This window comes from Chelonia mydas, chromosome 3, assembly GCF_015237465.2.
Source record: "Chelonia mydas isolate rCheMyd1 chromosome 3, rCheMyd1.pri.v2, whole genome shotgun sequence".
In the NCBI taxonomy this organism is placed as follows: Eukaryota; Metazoa; Chordata; order Testudines; family Cheloniidae; genus Chelonia; species Chelonia mydas.
The window spans coordinates 159,146,344-159,160,300 of record NC_057851.1 but is presented as its reverse complement, the minus strand read 5'-3'; positions in this window follow the sequence as shown (position 1 = coordinate 159,160,300).

Sequence of the window (13,957 nt, the reverse complement as noted above, 5' to 3'; positions counted from 1 at the left end):
AAAGGAGCCGATTGTCAAGCAATTTTCCTGTCACTCAAGTTTAAGGTATAAAATATTTAATACAGCAAGTGATGACAATTTGTTCCTCTTCGTGGGTTACAGAGGTTACAAGCATTTAAACTGCTGGAAAACTGACTTTCCCATTGGTTTAGTATGGACTCTTTATACTTGGACAGCATGTCTCTGAACTTCCTGTAGGTTGTGCCACATCTGGCACGTTCTCTGCTGTTTGGGTTTGGAGAGTCAAGAGGTTCTGTGCGCCTGTGATGGTATTGCTGTCTGGTCAAAAATAGGTGTGTGTCATGCATCCCATACTTGTTTTATGAGCTAAGATGTTAAGTGAATTCCACAGATGAGAACAGAGGAATAGTTTCTCTTTTGGACCAACTTAAAATATAGGCAGTTGTGTGAAAGCAGTTAGATTTGTGGGCAGAAGACAGAAGTAGAACATGCTGTGACAGACTGTACCCCCGTGTCCACACCCTACACACTATTGTAACAACCTTTGTATAGTACCATTTGAAAACTCAATTTGCTGGTCAATATTGTCCTGATAAAACAGGTGTGGCAACATTGTAATGTGAAGTTGTAAGATTCCACTGTATAGTGTTAACACGTATTCCAAACCGAGTTTGGGAAACAGGTTTGTCTCCAACAAAGGAATGTGTGCTCTGCTTAATTTGCATTTAAGCAGTAAACAAAGTCATCATGATTTAGTTGGTGTTGGTCCTGCTTTGAGCAGGGGGTTGGACTAGATGCCCTCCTAAGGTCTCTTCCAACCCTGATATTCTGTGATCAGCCAGGAAGGGACAACAGAGGAGAAAAAGCAGAGAACATCCTTCTATCTAGACCTTTTACCTCCCGGTACCCATCTGGAAGTGTTTTTGAAAAGAGGGACTAACTATAAAAAGGAGAGGCAAACACCTCAAGACACCCCATCTCTCTCTCCCTGCCCAATCACATTCACAGCACCAGAAGTGACACAGAAAGCATTTATTGAACTCTGAGAGAAGGGATTCTCACCTAAGAAATTTGGTCAGTAAGACTGATAAAAGCACATGGCGAGAAACTTTACTTGACTCTGAACTAGTTTAAGTTAAGCACCAGTAGCATTTTAACTTTATTTTCTTGTAACCATCTCTGACTTTTATGCCTCATTACTTGTACTCACTTCAAATCTCCCTGCGTAGTAAATAAATTTGTTTTTTCGAATCCAGTGTGTTTAAATTGAAGTGTTTGGGAAACAATTTGAGGTGGCAAGTTGTGAAGATATTATTTCTATTAAAGAAATAACAGACTTCATATAAATTTGCATGGTGCAGGAGAGGGCTGGGCAGTACAGGATATACATTTCTGGGGGGAAATCTAAGACTGGGAGTGTTTTGGGGTCAACTTGCAGTAAAACCAAAACTAGTGAGAGCCAAGTTGTGGCTGGCTGGCTGCAGCATACTCTCAGCTATGTTTGGGTGACTTGCATGCTAGAGGCTGTTTGTGAGGAGTCCAGGCAGAGGCTATAGAACCAAAGCATTGTAAAAGGCACCCCAGGTTAGAGGGCAAGGGTGACACAGCTACTGATTAGTCTGGGTTGTATCCTCGTGTGTCACCTATGCTAAGTGTATTTATAACATGATTCCACAATCATGACATCACCTCCATATATATGGTTTTACACACACAATGATGATTACCGTGATTTACAGATTTTATTGGCAATTATAGAATTATTGTTTCTTTTTCTGCTGTAGGTGATAAATTGCAAATGTTGACAATTTAACTTGTGTATTTTATATGACTGCAATATCTTGTGTAAATTTAAGTCAAGAGACGCTGAGATGAGACTGCCCAATCATTTATCTAGCTCAGTCTTCTGAATAAATTAAATTGACTACTCATGCTTATCATATGGACAGACATGCTTCGTTCTCCTAAGACAAACACATGTTGTTATGCCAGTTTTGTAGTGCATGTTCCACTCCTCGGTATATTTCCCCCTCTGCATAGAAACTCTAGTTACCAGTGTTGACAGGGCACACAAGTGTGTCAGTTTTGGTATGAATCATCTGTCTGTGTAGCACGGCAGTGTTAAGACAGCATCCCAGTCTATGAATACCATTCTCATGTTCTCATCAATGAACCTGTCATGAGAGGGTTGATCAGACATACCTCAGGACAGAGCAACTCCAATTAATCTCTCTCCACCCAATATTTAAGTAACTGCAAGGTTGTATCTTTGCAGTTGAAGTAACATGGGTTGCAACCTGGTTGATATTTTCCCCAACAATTTAGTCAAAATAGTCTCAAGTGACTTGTGATCTGATTTCACTTGGACCTCACTCTGTCTCTGTACTGATGGAATTAGTTTTGTAGCAAACAAATGCCAATGATTCTCTCTCTCAAAACTTTTAATGCATATTTATCAGGTCCTTCATCCTATATTAAATGAGCTCCTAGACCACCACACTTGGATTATATCCACATAAACAGTGACCTTTTTGCTAGGGTCATAAAATCCAAGTAGTGATACCTGCTGAAGTGTTGTTTTCAATCACTGTAGCTTGTGTGTTTCTGGTGATAGCACTAAGATTGCCAGGCTCCAGTGAGTTACTTTGCCCAGAATATTCAGGAATAGGTATTGTACCCTCTCAAGGTATTGTAACATCCCATACTGTGACACTCCCCAGGGTACAATCTGGACTGTTGGATAGCTGTGTCTCCTCAGTTCTCTAACCTGAGGTGCCTTTTACAGTGTTTCACTCTGATAGCAGCCACTCCTGACCAGCTCTCTCAGCCTTCAGCATGTAAATTACCCCCAGCTATATTGCAAGAGTGCTTCAGCCAGCCTGCCACCCTTGAATTATCCTGCAGAGCGACACCAGCGCATGCCCAGTCCCAGATGACTTGTGCCCAGAAATGCACATCTTGTACTGCCCAGCTCTTTCCTTCTAGATACAAGAAGTTTGTCATTTCATTAATAGAAAATGATATGCACAAACACCGTTATCTCCAATGCAGGCTCCCAAACATTTCAAACAACAAAATAAGTTTATTAACTACAGAAAGTGATTACAAGTCATAGGCATAAAAGCCAGAATTGGTTACAAAGAGATAAAATGCAAACTAATACCCAACTTAATAAGCTAAGTCAACTTAGAGCAAAAACGGTTTCTCACACCACATGCTTACAGTAGTATGGCTGGATCTGTCAGCCATGACCCCTCCCCCAGGTCAATGATGCTTCTTTTGTCTTTCAAACATTGTTGATGCTATGAGTAGAGGTGATGGGAGAGAGGTGACTTTGGGCCCCTGTTCCTCATTTTTATATCTCCAGCTGGGGTTCAGGTTACAGCAAGTCTGTTCCTTCGCCAAGATATAACTTTTTCACCCATACCCTTCTTAAAAAAACAAAAACAAAATCGCCTCTTAACCACATGATGGCTCATTTGATTATGTTGACATCTGGCTGAGGTGTTGACTCGCCTTTTGTGTCTAGGGAACTGGTCTGAAGTTGTTTCCCCAGACTTGGAACATGCCTTAGTAAAGTCATAGAGTAGAATCTTATAACTTTACATACAATGTTGCCACATACATTTTACCAGGACAATAATGCTCAGCAGATTATGAGTTTTCAAATGATACCTCAAGCTATACTTTGTATACAATTTATCATAGTCTTGTAAAAAGGATGAACTATCTCATATACATAACAGCAAGTAGAGCCTTGTAACCTGACCCAAACCCCCCACTTGTAGTCAGGTTCCACAGTTTGCAGTCAGGTATGCAAGTGATTTGACATGTTTGTGTTGGGTTGGGCTTTAAAATTTGGTGGAAGCAGATTGGTGACAGGCACGGCATCGCAGCTACAGGAAGTAGTCATTTGTTTACATTGGCCAGTAGCGAGCAGAGGTAGCACCACCAAGGGTGGGAGGGCAGTGCTTGCACTAGCTGTTTCTTACCTTGACATAGCCCAGCTCAACTGCCAGGACTCTACACCAGGCACCCTTTGCCCCATGTCCTCCCTGCCCACCCACTGTGGAGTACTTCACGGTGCCCACACAGAAGGTGGTTGCCCTTACTGCAACACTTCAGGAAATCCAAGGTGGTGGTGATTGGGGAACTTTTCAGTTGGATACCTGACCCACCACCTCTCACATCTGCATCCCCACCAGCCTTGTCGCCATGGCCGGGAATCAAAACTTGCAAAGGTCTTCTCATAGGCCAGCAGTGCAGACTACTCAGAGAGTCAGCACTGACCATATGAATACTTTGATATGAGATGCATAACAGATCAGCCACCTGAACGAGGGGAAGAAGATGAGACGATTAAGACTGAAAAGGGAAGACTACCAAGAAACCCAACAATGTTCTGATTTTTAAAAAAGCCTCCTTGCCAGACAGGGACCAATTTACAGCCAGGGGCAAGGATACAAAGAAAAGCATGGATGAAAGGGTTGTGGAGAGCTTTTCTTTTCTTTTTTTTTGGAGGGGGTGGGTCTGGGGGGTTGGTTTCTAATGAGCACCAAAATTAAGCCCAGCAGAGAGGAACATTCTGTAGAGATTCAAAAACCAAGGCATTAATTCATGTTTTCAAGATTTGATTAAGAAAGGTTCAAAGCCTGCAAAATGTGGGGGGAGGGAACCCGGATATTGCAGTGAACAACATGAGCTCCAAGGTCCCATATTCTCTTACCTTCTATGGCAGTGTTTCCCAAACTGTGTTCCGCAGAACACTGGTGTTCCACACAATGTGAATAGGTGTTCCGTGAAAGAATCTAGAATATAATTTTGACTCTTGCACTTGATTTTTGTACTACTTTATACACGCTTTCCAGTTAGAAATTGTTAGTTCAAGTTATTTTAAATTTGTATTTTTGCTTTGTTTTATAAAATAAAATATATTTGAGCATAAATAATGCAATTTTTTATTTGAAAACCAAATGACTACAAAATATTATAAGTGTGCCATAATACGCTAAAAAGTGTTCCGTGGCCAAAAAAGTTTGGGAAACGCTGTTCTCTGGGTTTCTCACACTACCAATTACAACTTAAAAAAAAAAAAAAAAGAGGGGAAAGATGCCCTTGCAGCTAAAGCATGGGTCTAAAGAGTCTGGATATCAGACTTGGATTCCTAACTCTACCACAGCATTGAGCAAGTCACTGAAGGGCAGATTTTCAAAAGTGACCTCTAATGATAGGTATCTCAATTTTGGGGGAGCACAACCTCAGATGTCTAGGGCCTCATTTTCAGAGGTGCTGAACACTCTAGGTGAACTCAATTACACTGGGCCTAAAAGTGCTCAAGGTGGGCATCCAAAAGTTTAAAAGCCAATACACATTGAGGATAAGATTTGTTATCTCATCTACAAGGAGATAATATTTACTCACTTCACTGATGTGTTGTGAGGCTTATTTAATAAACATACAAACATGTTTTCAGATCCTGGCTACAGTCCCCTGTAGAAGGGCATATATATTTTCAAATACATTTCTGTGAGAAGGGGAAACTGAGGTGCAGACACAGGAAGTTTTTCAAGTGACCAGTTTTGAATGCTTCAGCTTGTATAATTACAGTTACGTGCTCAGCACCCCTGAAGATGAAGCCTTCGCTATTTACAGTTGTGGGTCTCAAAAACTGAGATCACTTTTGAAAACCGGGCCCTGAGTGGTTTGCCCAAAGTCTCAAAGGAAATATGTGGCACGCTCCAGAATCCAACTCTGACAGTTTAACTTCTTTTTTTTAAGTGGTGTGATTAGATATGCCTAGAGCTGTCTGCCTGATGATACTTCTCATTATTAAAGCAACTGGAAATGGTCTATAACTTTGCCAAATGTTAACCATTTGGGTTGAAGGTTGTCCATGTCAGGTATCTGCCTCAGGCAAAAGTTTTTGGAACAATTTCAGCTACAAAAGGTTCAGTCATTTCAAAAGGATATGCAAAACAATTCTATTTTCCCCTGTTTAAAAAATTCTCAAAAAATGTCTCATTGGGAAGCTATAGCACATCCATGCTTTGGAGCAGAGACATGAAATTTGGCAGAATGCAGGGGAGAGTCAATCTTAAGTCCAAAGCAGTCTGTAAAGAGTTACAAAGGGATCTCACAGAACTGGGTGACTGGGCAACAAAATGGCAGATGAAATTCAATGTTGATAAACACAAAGTAATGCACACTGGAAAACATAATCCCAACTCTACATATAAAATGATGAGTTCTAAATTAGCTGTTACCACTCAAGAAAGAGATCTTGGAGTCACTGTGGATAGTTCTCTGAAAACATCCGCTCAATGTGAAGCAGCAGGCAAAAAAGCTAACAATGCTGGGAATCATTAAGAAAGGAATAGATAAGACAGAAATATCATATTGCTTCTATATAAATCAAAAATGTGGGCATACCACGAATATTGCATGCAGATGTGGTTGCCCCATCTCAAAAATAGATATACTGGAATTGGAAAAGGTACAGAAAAGGGCAACAAAAATTATTCGGTGTATGGAACAGCTTCCATGTGAGGAGAGATTAATAAAACTGGGACTTTTCAGCTTGGAAAAGAGATGACTAAGGGAGGATATGACTATGGTCCATAAAATCATGACTGGTGTGGAGAAAGTAAATAAGGAAGTGCTATGTACCATACTCCATCTCATAACACAAGAACTAAGGGTCACCAAATGAAATGAATAGGCAGCAGGTTTAAAACAAACAAAAGGAAGTATTTCTTCACACAACACACAATCAACCTATGGATCTCTGCCAGAGGATGTTGTGAAGGCCAAGACTATAACAGCGTGCAAAAAAAAAAAAAAAAAACCCACCAAACAAACTAGATAAGTTCATGGTGGATAGGTCCATCAACAGCTATTAGCTGAGATGAGCAGGGATGGTGTCCCTAGTCTCTGTTTGCCCGAGGCTGGGAGTGGGCAGCACGGGTTGGATTGCCTGTTCTGGGGCACCTGGCATTGGCCACTGTCGGAAGACAGGATACTGAGCTAGATGGACTTTTGGTCTGACCCAGGATGGTCGTTCTTATGTTGGGTCAGAGAGGTTCTTTTTGCCATCACTGTGAACGTCTGCCCAAATTATGAGCCTCTGAAAAAAATCTTAATTTGCACATGCTCAGGCTAAATTAAGGTTTTTATGCAGGACAACCTTCACATTTCCTAACTTTTGAATGTTTAACTTTGCAACCTTAATGTTCTTTTAATGTAGTTTGTGTGTGTACACATGAAAACTAGAATCACACACAAATGATTATACCAAAGTGCACTGGTATATGTGGATATTATATACATACACCCCCGTATATCTGTGTGCAGTTCCTATTTTGAAGAATGTAATACAGTTTTGCAGAATTCCTTCTCATTCAGAGAGCAACATAAAATTTTCTGTAATCAATTTCCCCACAGAACTGGCACATTCATTTACATCTGGCATCAATCCCTTTTAAGCATTACAATAATTAATGCTGAGCAAATAATTCATAACAATTGATTAATCAATTTTGCCTTGTTTTCTGTTTACTCAGACTGCAAAATTCTCAGCGCATTATTCCGAATATTTTGTAACATTTTTATTTACTTACACAACTTGTATTCAATACCAAACTTTCTTTGTGCAGTGTTTGCTAAGTTTCTGCTTCTTTATGGCAGGGACCTATGTAAACTAGCCAATATATCATGAATTTCAAAGATTAAGCTCAACTGTACAATTCAAGATTCACTTACAGCAAATATTCCAGTTTAAGATAGTTTCTTTATGAGTATTGATTCTGTAAAAGTTCCACCACTCAAATATTTTCAGAAAGTGAAGAATGGTCCATTTACATCAAGTTGATATTTTGAATTCAACTGACTTGCAGATTTTTTTTTTAATATTCTCTCAACCCTAATAAAAAACTACAATGCAAGTACATTTTAATAGCTAGAGGGGAGTTAGATCCTGACATCTCAGAAATAATTAACAACTTATCTTTTAGGGGAGGAAATTCTGAGTAAGCCAGGGAGATAAATACTACAGTAAAAATTTCTGAAAGAGCAGGAGGAGGCAGCAAGTATTTTATAGAGCTGTTAAGAGCCTTTTAACAGCTTTAGAAGTACTTTACATCACATAGCCGCTTTTAGCACCAAAAACTTCCTTTGCTACTGGACGGGCAGGACTGAAATGGTCTTTCAGGCAAGGAGCTATAACAAATTTCTTTCACTTGAAATAGTACTGTGCCAGTCTGTCCACTCCCATATGAAAAAAGCCAGTGGAAAGGACTTGAGAGGACTTCCTTGCTAAGATTTCCCTTCATATTTCCTTCAGGGAATGAGTTTGGTGTTGTCTGTCTGCAAGGGGCAAAGTTAATCAATTACCTGAAAGGCCAAGGCCATTTGTATAGAAATCTTGTATGGCTGAAACAACCCTGGCCACAGTGACCTCTTCCCTCCCCAGCTACTCTCCGGTAGCATAGCCCCAGCGATTCCCTCCCCCATTTTCTTTATATTTCTCTCCTGTCAGCAGTTCTGGTTACAGCTCCCACCCTCACTCTCGTTCCCCCCTTCTCCCCCGACCCATTGCTCCATCTCTTGTCCCCACCATTTATATTGTCCTTATAGCTCCATCAATCCTCCACCTGCACCATCCACTCATCTCTTTCCCCAGGCCCATACGCCTTTCCAAGCATTTCTCTTCCCTACTCTAACCTTTGCCCCTTCTCCTAACTACATTTTCTGCCCTGTCAGACCAGCCAATTATCTTTCCTCCAATCCATTTTATTCCTTCCCACTCAGCTCCCCACATATCTCATGTCCCCCTTACACCCTCATTTCCTCCATCAATCCATCCTCTGGCAGCCAGAATTCCATAATGTATCTCCTGGTCCCCAACCCTATAAATCAACTCTCTAGTCCCCCAATCAACCGATTATCTACCCGCTCCCCAGGCTCTCAATCTTCTTCTCAGTTAATTTTCTCTCTCAAATCCATATCTGCCCCACACCACAGCTCAGTACCTCCTGTGTAACCACTCCCAGCAGACGTTTCCTTGGCTGTGCCTGGGCCTGAACCACCCTCTTCCCAGCAAAATTGATCCTGTGTCCCCCTCCAATTTACCAACAAGCTTCTTTTCACTCTGCTTCACAGGAGGGTCTCAGCAGCTAAGTCCGTGCTCCCCATGGCTGGGCTCTGTGATTATGGTGGCAGATGTGGGGGGAGAACAGGCCTGTGTGATAGGTATTCCCAGGCTGGGCCCATCTGCAGCCAGCGGAGCACTAATTCTGCTCCTTCCAAACATTCTCTGTGCAGCAGCAGAGTAGCCAGAGCAGTGCCCTCTCCCCCCACGAGTGAGGCAACAGCCAGCCACCAGAAATGTCACTGAGGCAGCTGCAGCTCAGCACACTCACTCACTGCTTCCACATAGGAAGCAGTTGCTGAGCACTCAGAGCTGCAGGGGAGGAGGCCCTCCACAGACAGGAGGCCTGGGCTCACCAAGTCATTATGATGTTTAAGACACATGCACTTCTGCATGTAACAGTTGCTTTATTTTCAGACGGCCAAATGATAGAATCCTTATTCAATCCTTTCACAGTGTAACCAACTATCCTGGGGTACACTCACCACTAGGGCACTTCCTTGTGGCCACATCCAGGGATTAGCTCCACTCTGCTCCAACACCACTTTTCTTGCCCCATGATCTCTGTCTCTGGGTCTCAGCCCTCCAGCCAGGTCACTGTACAGGTCTTCCCCTTCCAGCGTATGACAGTCCCAGTAGATCAACAGCCTTCTAGTCTGAGGCTAGGTCCAGTGCCACTTTCCCATTAGCTGGTAGGGGACCCCAGACCTGCCCACTACTCCAGGTTCCAGTCCAGGGACCCTATATTTGGCAACTGTGCCGGCCACTTTCTCTCAGACCCTGTTACTCTCTCCCTAGACTCCTTCCTATAGCTTCTGCCCCTCTCCCCAACCTGTTCCAATTTAACTCCCTCCTCTCAGCAGCAGACTACTGACCTCCATGGCCTCAAACACACTTTCCCACTCCCCAGGAGAGACTACAACCCATTTCCCTATGGTGCCTTTTATTGCCAACTTGCTGGCTTTGAACCTACCCCTCCTGCTCCTCCACAGCTGGGGCTCCATTTTCAATCAGCCCTTCAATCCCTGGCTCTTTTCTAGATGCAGCCTATCAGGTTAATTATCCTAATTTAACCTGTTCTGCCTTGGTTGGGGTAGACACCCCCATCACACCAGCTTTCCATGAAGTCAGTGAAAGGTTTGAATAAAGTGTATTAATTTGGAAAACAGAACATGACTTCAGGATTTTACAATAAATTACTAAGTAGATATAATCATCAGGTAAATTTTCAAGAGGGCTGAGGCCTTGGCTTCTCGGTGCAGTCAGCTAGTTAGCCTGTACTCAATTTTAGTTCACAAACTCAGCTACAGATGCAAACCTGGAGGCTGCTCTTCTGAAAGTGTACCTCTATGTGCAGATTGCATTCTTAGCAAAAGCCAGCCTTGACAGCAGTAGGTTAAGTTTGCCCAAAAAAGGTGGCAGTGGGAAAGGTATAACACTTTGTCAAAGTAACACAAGCTCACCTGAAGAGCCCAACACCTCTCACCCTCATAGTGCTCCAAAGCCATCCCACTGTCCCCTCCTCCCAAGTGTCCAGTTTTTCAACCCTCTTCCTGCAAATCCCTCCCTCTACACCCCCCCCATTAGTCCTCACTCCCCAAGCACCCCTTCAGCTCCAAACCCATTCTTTGGTACTCCCTCCTGTGAAACACTGCACTTCACCTACCCTCAATCATCCTACCCTGCCCTGAGTTTAAACCTTCGCCAAACTCCCCCCTTCCATTTGTTCCTGGTCACTCCCCACTTCATCCAATGCTGCTTTGCATCCAGCCTCTCACTGAAATTTATTCTGTGCCCCCAAAACCCAACTTCTGACTTTCCCTGTTCTGCCCCTCAGCAGACCCTCCCCCACTCAGCCCTCCTTCCCCTCCATGTACCAACCTGGGGCCTCTCCCAATCACAACTTCCCTTTCCAAGAGTACCCCCCCCCCCATTAGCCCTTCCCCCAGTGCCCTCCTACCCTCTCCCAAGGGGCCTCACCCCAGTCCTGTCTCCTCTTTGTACCTGTTCCAAAAGGGGGGATGCTGCAGAGCTTGAAGGTGCAGCACCCAAGGCCAGCTGAGGAAGCAAACCTGTAGGCAGGAGCTGAGCCTGCTGCAGAGGAGTGAGTCTCTCTCATTGCACTCTCCTGCCTGCCCAGCAGAGACTCAGAGCATCTCCTACCGGCAGGAGGCTACCATGCAGTTGTTTGCCAGAAGTAGGGGCTGAGCACTGCTACCCTTTGCTCCCACTATTTTCCCTCTTCAGACAGAAATCTGCGTGGGGAAGGTTCTCCCTTTACAATTGCACCCAGGCCTAGCACAGTGTTTAACTGTATTACCTTTTCCTCATTCAAAAGTTAGCTCTTTGAATCATCCCAAATGAACTGGGCTTTGCCATGTCCTAGGCTTTGGCAGAGCAGGCTGGGTTAGTTGACTCAAGTTCTGTCTTCTTTCTGTTAGGTGTTGAGTAAGGGACTTCCTAACTACAACACATTTTTCTCTCCTGAATTCCCCAGTTCCACTGTGTGCCATTTTTAACAAAGCAAAACAGATGCCAGCAGAGTGCCTTTGGGATCCACTTTGGCTTTCTTCAAACTGGTGTTTATTCTGTACTCTTACTACTACCTTTCTCCCATGGCCCTTTACAAAGTGCATTCTACTAAAAGAGACAGTAATCTCCCTGGAGCTATGGCGTTAACCAGGTTATGCTTCCACCTGTAAATGAAACATTAACGTAATTCATCTTTTTACCTTTGAGCAGTTTATTATTCCCAGTTATCTTCCGGGGTATTGCATCTGCCATAACTACATGCACATTTTTGCATGGTCATCTTGTGCACTAATTTTATACTTCAAGTTTCAAGGAATGTTAGAGTCCCTTTCAGGAATACATTTTTCAGTAGAATTTTCTTGAAATGGAAGACAGGAAGTCTGGACCAGTCTGGATAAGATAAATCAACAACCTTCCTACTGGGAAACTTTGGTGTTAGATTAAGGGAAGTAGCATGATAAGCGAAGGGAGCATAAAACATTGTCAAGAGACCAAAATTCTAATCACAGCTCTGACAATAGTTGTTTTTTAGCCTTGTGCACGTCACTCGATGTTTACTAATCTGCAAATTGAGAACAATGATACCCACTTTGACAAAGCACTTTGAAAAGTACAAGCAAAAAGCAAAATATAGAAGGGCTATGTATTTTTAAGGTTCTGGTTGTAAACTCTCTGATAGTAATCCAGGCAATTTTTTGTTTTTTTTTTAAACATTCAAAACAGTTTGGTTAACTTAAAAATAATCCTTGTTTCAGCTGGCAGCAGAAAATGAGCTCATTGGGCTTTGAAAAACATTCAGATGAGGTATGTTATGCAGTGTTTTCTTTTGTTTTACTACTATTCTTTCTATTTTCAATAAAACTTGTTAAAGAAGAATACAGATGTGGAGATTGCCTCAAAGAGATGAGCATCAGACTAAGAAAAGGTGCTGAAGGATAATGGGTTTCTGGAGTCTAATCCAAACATTCGTGGTCTTGGTCAGACAGATCACAGACAGCATTGTACTCAGCGTATTGCAAAGGGCTGTGAAAGGCAGCCTAAATACCAAGGAGGAGACATGATTTGGTGGGGATGCAGATGACATTATCCCAGTGTAAATCCATTCCTTCTGTGATACCTTGAGCCAGTCACACAAACCTCTTTATATCTCTGTTTTTCCATCTGTAAATCTAGGATAAAAATACATGTATACCAGTACCTCCCTTATCAAGAGTGTTGCAAGTATTATTTGGTAATATTTGTATAGTACCTTAAAGTTATTGGTGGGATATAAATGCTAAGTATAATTACAAAAAAGCATGACCTAATGAATTTCAGCCCAGTTTTGATATGAAAGTTGTTTAGAAAAACATCCAAACATTTGGATTCTTATCCAACACACAGACCTCAGACATTTGCCTAGAGTTAGTCACTAAAGTAATGACTACTACTTTTTAAAAAATGACTAGTACTGTGTTTCCATTGCCATGAGTTACTTGGTAAATAATCTTTAAAATTTAACTAGAATTCATTTATACACTCCTAAAAGTATTGCAGAAGTTCAAGATTCACAAAATACTTGTAAGAGGTCCATTACAAAATTAAACCACTTTGTCTGTATCCCTTCAAATTAGTTTATATATACAAAATTAAAAAATGAATTCTAAACATTTTACTGGCCAAGATGTGACATTTTCCTTTTTTTAATATATAAAAAAATGCAAGCAGAAAATGCCATGTAACATAGGTGACCAGTTGCGCACCTACAAATAATGAAGAGTGAATAATCAAAGACATGGGCCCATGCTTGCAGTATCTGTGTGTGAACACCTGTGCCATCATGAAGCCGTTTTGTTACCATTTTAAACAATTAATTTTTTTTTCCATTTTGAAGTTGTCCGATAGCTGCATAGCTATCAGTTGCTTCTAGAGCCAATACAATTAGCAAAGCTTTTAAAAAGTTTCATACATATGGCTGCATATTTAAAGAAAAACAATTATGTTGACTACAGTAGTCCTTAAGACAGCATATATAAGCAACTGAAATTGGAGATAAATCTGTTGCTAAGAATGAAAAATTACAGGTCAAATTCATCCCTGGTTTAACTTCATTAAAACCAGGGGATTTTCTACGAACAGAGTTTGATTTATAAAATTTATTATTCAAACATGTTCAAAAGATATTTTCTGCCAATACATTTCAGCCTATGGGTTGTTCATAAACTATGTGCTTCAGCTATGGCCCTAATTCTGCAAGCTATTTTCATACAGGTGCCCTGCATTTCCATTGAGTCCCATTGACTTTCCTGGAGCTTCATGATGGCACAGGTGTTCACACAC